This window comes from Pseudorca crassidens, chromosome 1 (assembly GCF_039906515.1).
Source record: "Pseudorca crassidens isolate mPseCra1 chromosome 1, mPseCra1.hap1, whole genome shotgun sequence".
NCBI lineage: Eukaryota > Metazoa > Chordata > Mammalia > Artiodactyla > Delphinidae > Pseudorca > Pseudorca crassidens.
Genome location: NC_090296.1, coordinates 109,495,690 through 109,502,092, shown reverse-complemented (window position 1 = coordinate 109,502,092; position 6,403 = coordinate 109,495,690).

The window sequence follows — 6,403 nt, the reverse complement described above, 5'->3', positions numbered from 1 at the left end:
ATTGGCTGATTTTTCCACATTTGTCAGGGAGCCAGCTGCACTGGTTCAGCTGAGCATCTGCAGAAAGGGAAGCAGAGAACTAGGAGGGAAAAAAAAAAAAGCTTTTAAGTCATTATTCTTATTCATTTCCCTATTCTCTGCCCCACCCCCTTGCAGTCTCCACTGCCATGCCTCCTCTTCTTCTTCTTTTTTTAAAAATCGCTTTATAACAATCTTTTCCTTTATGTGGTGAGAACCCTTGGCATCCTTCCAGTGACCTGTCTGTAGAGAGATACTCCTCCCTTATAATTAGGCCTTTGTTACACCACTCCCTGATTTTCTTCTCTTTCTGTCCTTTTTAAAGCTTCTGGCCCTTGACACCCCAGTGCCCCAGTGGAATAACCACACTTGTTAAAACGAAGGGTCTTCAAAAGGGTGATAAAGTTGGCTTCCTCAAGGAGGCCTGTGGGTTCATTCAGGCCTGTGGTTACAATGGACGAGGGCATGGAAGGACCCAAAGTAAGACGTGTTGAGATGTCTTCATTCTCGTCGCCACCTCACCTACAGAGCTCGCCTAGCATCCCAGTCCCTATTCTTGGGCCTATTCATTTCTGGATCACAATTTCTATGTTTCATCATTCCTGGGTTATAATCATACAGGTTTCTGGTCAGGAGGATGGGATTTCTCGTTGTCAAATACTTCTGAAAAGACAGAAGGAGCTAAACTCCAAAGAGGCAGGGGGAGCCAGGGATGGAGGTGAATGCAGCTAGACCCCATTCTCCTGGGGCTCATACAGTGATGGTCAGAGGAGAAGGGACACACTTTGATTAAGCTCAAGAAGGGAGATACAGATGGGATTATTTACCCAAATACTTGGTTGCATTCTATTCAATCCTCTTAAAGAAAATTGGTACCAGGGTATATGTAGTAACAGCTACTACATTTGAGGGGACTTAGAGTGAAAGCCTGGAAATCTCACAGTCTCTGAAGTCTTCAGAATATGAAGAAGGAAGTTATGAGAGGTTTTAGTTTTTCTGCATCAGGATTGGTGATATCCCATTCTGCTCCCTTTGTTTTGAAATCTGTGGTTCAAAAACAAATAAATGCCAGACAGGCTAGATAGCCGCTCTTGGTGATCTCTCTTACTTGAAGGTGGCTTTTAGAAACGAAAAGCTTGCCCAGTCCAAACTTGGACATGATATCGGATTTTTGTTTGTCCTCAGATTGATTTCCTTATTAACCCAAAGTGTTACCAAGTAACACTTAGTGGGCTTAAATCAGATGAGAGATAAAACTAAGGTTTTGGGCTTCCCTGGTGGCGCAGTGGTTGAGACTCCGCCTGCCGATGCGGGGGACACGGGTTCGTGCCCCGGTCCGGGAAGATCCTGCATGCCGCGGAGCGGCTGGGCCCATGAGCCATGGCCGCTGAGCCTGCGCGTCCGCAGCCCGTGCTCCGCAACGGGAGAGGCCACAACAGTGAGAGGCCCGCGTACCGCAAAAACAAAAAACAAAAAACAAAAAAATAACCTCAGGTTTTGTTCCCACTTTTGTGGATTTTAGGGGTTTGGGGTATAGATTGTATTTCATTCCCCTTTGAACATTATGTGTCTGTGGAGTATTATAAGGAAAAAGTGGGGGGGGGGTTTGGTGGGGCGGGGGTAAACAGATCCACCCCCAAGTTGTCTTTATAACCAGCCTCCTAGTAGAACTATTTATAGGTGTGTAGTTAAAGAATACCAAATGCTCTTCCTCATGGTTTAAGAGATTGAAGTTAGGTCCCTTGGGACAAGTTTGGATTGGATGAATGAAAATTAAATGGGGTATAGATTGTAAAGGCATGTCTAAAACATTGAAGCTAGATCCCAGGTTTGTAACTTGCTTTGTAAGTTACTTAGCCAGTCTTTGAAAGAGGATCGTTACTACCTTCGTCACAATAATTTGGTGAAGATTAATGAGATCTTGTGTATGAAGTGCCTGGTAGGATGCTCGAATAATGCACAGACTAGCCATTTTTCAAAGGCCTGCAGTGTGCTTTTTCAACTTAGAAAAGTTACCCCTATCCAAGTAAGAGCTGAGTTTAACAGTGAGAAACTGTAGGTAACCAGCTGCTATCTATGTTGTTAGATATCCCATGCCAAGGGCAGGTAAGTGTAGAAGAGTGTGACCATGCCTTCCATTTCAAAATAGTCTGGTGACTAGAGGGGAGGGTGTAGGTGGGTGAGACACCTCCAGTCTATGGATCACTTGTTTTCTGCTGAAGCACTTGGAGGTTTTGAATCCAAGAAAGCCTTTTCCTATAAGCACAGTGAAACAGTGTTTAAAGTATCAGCTAGGTACGCAAAGTAAACTGTTTTTTTAAAGCACAGACTGACTTGCTTAGCATCTATAGTTTTTTTTTCTGTGAAACAGTGCGTTCTGATGTCTAGGTAGAAATCACGCACCTACATCTCCACAACTTATGTGAGTGGTTCTCTGACAAGTTCTGTGGTGTCACAGGCTCTGACTGTGGGATAAGGGCTGCCAACAGATGGGTAGATGCTCATGGAGATAAACTTGAACCTTCGCAACAATTGAGGCTGCCGGAGAGGGAAGCCGTCCCACTGTAGTTCCTCAGTTAGATTTAGACCGGATCCTCAACTCTAACTGGGGGACAAAGGGTTCCTGACTATCTTTGTTCCTATTCTTATATATGAGTTATCTATAAATTGAAAGTATGTTGTGTCAGGTAGGACCTACCTTCTGTGAGTTGTAATGACAGATTTGTAATGCACAGGTTATGTAGGTCTGTAATCCTCCAGAAAATGTAGGAAATACAAATACCAAGATTCCTCCTCCGTGAATGCCAGTGCTTCTTAAAATATGATCGCTGGAACATCAGCATCTCCTGGGAACTTGTTAGAAATGCAAAAAATGAATTTTAAATAAAAAAGTAATTTTTTAGTGTAAGTGTGTCCCATTTGATGTCCTGTGTTTTTATTTGCTAAATCTGGTAACTCTGTCTGGAAGTAAAGTTGGGTTGTGTAGAAACTTGGCAAACGCCATCTTAAACAAGGGATCAAGGTTAACATCACCAGTGATAAAGCATGTTAATATTATGTGTTCCCTGATAAAACGTGATCAGAAAGGCACTTCACCTCTTGAGCTGTTTTTCTTCAAAGTCCATAACCTTAATTTAATCATTAGAAAACATCAGGCAAACCCCAACTGAGAGACTCTTCAGAAGTGTCAAGGTCATGAAAAACAAAGATTGAGAAGCTGTCAGTGATTGAAGGAAAAAAAGCAGACATGGATGACTAAATGTAATGTGGGATTCTGGACTGGATCCTGGAAAGAAAAAAAGACGTTAATGGGAAAACTGGCAAAAGTTGAATGAAGCCTAAGGTTCAGTTACTAGTAATGTACTAATGTTAATTTCTTTCTTTTAAGAAATGTACTGTGGTTATATGTGACGTTAACGTTAGGGTAAGCTGGGTAAAGCCTATATGGAAACTCTCTGTACCGTGGGTCCTCCTTATCCAAGGGTTCGGAATCCACGGATTCATCTCCATATCTGTGGATGTGGAACCCGTGGATACAGAGGACCACCTCTACTACACCATTTTATACAAAGGACTTGAGTAGTCGGGAATTTTGATATCTGCAAGGTGTTCTGGAACAAATCCCCCATGGATACCAAGGGACAACTATGCTATTTTTGCAGTTCTTCTGTAGATCTAAAATTATTTCAAACTGAAAAAATTTTTTTAAGTTGGATTGGGTACACATTAAGAGCTTTGTGAGTACCACCTTCCTTTGTTTTCTTATGGAAACAAATATTTTACTTAAATGCTGAACTGTGTGAGAACATTTAGATGAATTACAAACACATGGGACACGGATCATCCAACGCTATAGGGGCCAGAAATGCTGCAGTAGTTTTAAATCTGCCGGAGCAAATGTAATCTTCTCCATGAGGGTATAATGTGTTTTGCCTGGACACTCATGCGAATCCGTATTTACTGTTATGGCTTATTCACCCCGAGTTGACTGAGATGGATGGCTGGGAAGGAGGAGAGTAGAGCAGTGGGATGGCTGTGTAAGAGGACATTGCAAAAGGATGGCTACTCAGGTATCTTGGTTGTTCTGGAAAATTCTGTTAAATTGCCCCAGTTTAGAGTTTTATCTGCGAAGTTTGGTCTGTATAAGCCCATGAGGCCGTGGATGAGACAGTAGATTTTTCAGCCAAAGAGATTTTCACAGCGCCAGCTTGCAAACGGTTGACCAATTTTTTCTGGACTTCATGGTTTCAGATAAAAACCTTCTGGTAGTGCCTCTGCCTGTAGGCATTTGGATCAGGCTGTGAGTTTAGTTTATTCCCCATCCCCTCCCACCCCACCCCCTTCAGTCGTTCCTGTATTTCCTTGCATGGGGATGTGTATGAAATGGTAAGTCCCCAGACCACAAGAACTGTGGTGTTGTCTTCCTAGAAACTGAGATGGTCAGCGCCCTCCCCACAACAGAAGGCCTAATGATTGCAGTTAGCACCTCTGTGGAGGTTTAGGTTAACTTCATCCCTAACTCAGTTCTTAAAAATGAGTGTGGCCTAAATCCTACCATTACTTGGAACTCTGTGTCTCAGACAAGTCTCATTTTCAAACTGTCCTCACCATCATTCCAAACCCATGGGCCTTTTCCTCCAGCAGGGATCCATTTTTCTTCCCTGTTTGAAACTCTTGTGCTTATTAATAAAATATTTAAAAGCATATGTTATAGTACTTAGAATTTTTTATACTGATTTTTTTCACTTAACCCTGGTTCATATCTGCTTCTCCAAAGACTTGATTTTATTTATTCACTTATCATAATTCTATTTCATATTGTTAGATAATAATTTGTTACTATTTATTAATATTAAATGTTTAAGATTTATCAGTAATTTATGTTGATATTTCTTATTGTTTGGTTGTTTCTAACTTTTTACCATTTTAAGTAACAGTGGGATTTATATTTTTAAAACATGACTACTTTTAACTTTTTTCATCTTTTGAATCATTTTTATTAGGAAAAACTCTTAGGTATAGTATTGTTGGACACAGAAACTCTTAAAATTTTTAGGACTTTTGATATATATTGCCTGTCAATTTAATTCTTGCATGTCTAAAATGACCCAAAATGTCCTCTGTTATGCTCACTAATCCACGCCTATCGCGTCTGTGACCACCCACAATGAGACTCCCCTCACCCAGTGTGTAGTTTCCAAATAAGTTCTACCTACTTCTTGATTTCGTCTCTAGTGTTTCTTTCTTTCTTTCATTTATTTATTCATTCAACAAGCAGTCCCACTTGCTTTAATGGTATTATAGTTTTGCTCTTTGGTTTTTGGCTAGAAGTCAACTTGATACTGGAGGTTCTGCTCTCTTCCCACTTGCTTCTGGGAAGAAGAATGAGATGGTTATTTTCTCCTAGGTATAATCGATGTCTTCTCGACAGGGTTTCTGTTTGTTTTTAAAATTTTTATATTTGCAGTACGCATCCCATAGTTACTGAATAAGACTCATTCTCGCTAATTTGAAAAACAGTTATAAATATACAGATAAGGATGACCTGGGATTTGGTGACACAGCACTTTTACTTAGTAACCCACTTTAGCTAAGTAGATCTAAGGTTTATAATTTGACTTCTACATGTGTGGTATTTTGAGATTCCATTTATTTTAACTCCTTTGTAACATCTAGTGCTTGGTACCGTCAGGTGTTGAATTGGTGGTGCGTGTTAAAATAATGGTGCAAGTATTTTTGCTTTGTTGGAGGCCTGGGAAACTTGCTCGTGCAGTTGGTGGGTGTTCAGGTGTAGGTGGCTCTATGTTCACACACTGGAGGTTATAACTTTGTAATTGCATACATATATATTACCATATTTTAAACTGTTTGTTACCTCATTCAGAGAACCCCAAACCTTCCAGAGCTCACTGTCTCACAAGTTAACTTTTCTCATGAATGGTCAGGATAAATGTGTTTACTGTTTGATCAGCCATTTCTTATCCAGGAATAATAGGCTTTGAAGGAATTACACCATTTCTTAACAGTGTATAGGACTCGCCATTATATTTTACTTTTTATTGTTTCCACAATTTACTGCAAACAACACAGGAGTAGAAATTTACTGATTTTCTACCTCTTAGTGACTGAGTTACTGCCCAGTCATAATGTGAGACAAGTATAATTACACCTTAAAACAATGGCTAATAAAAAAAAAAAAAATCACATGGAAGCCTTCCTAATTCCAAGCTATCCTAACACTTTTATAGTATTAATTGTCAAATTAAAATTTCATTTATTATCTCATTAAGCCCTCTGAGTACATAAAGTCTGCATTAGGGTGTAATTGGAGCTTTTTAAAATAAAAGTTATATTTGATCTAACAGGATAAAGTCTGTTGCTACTG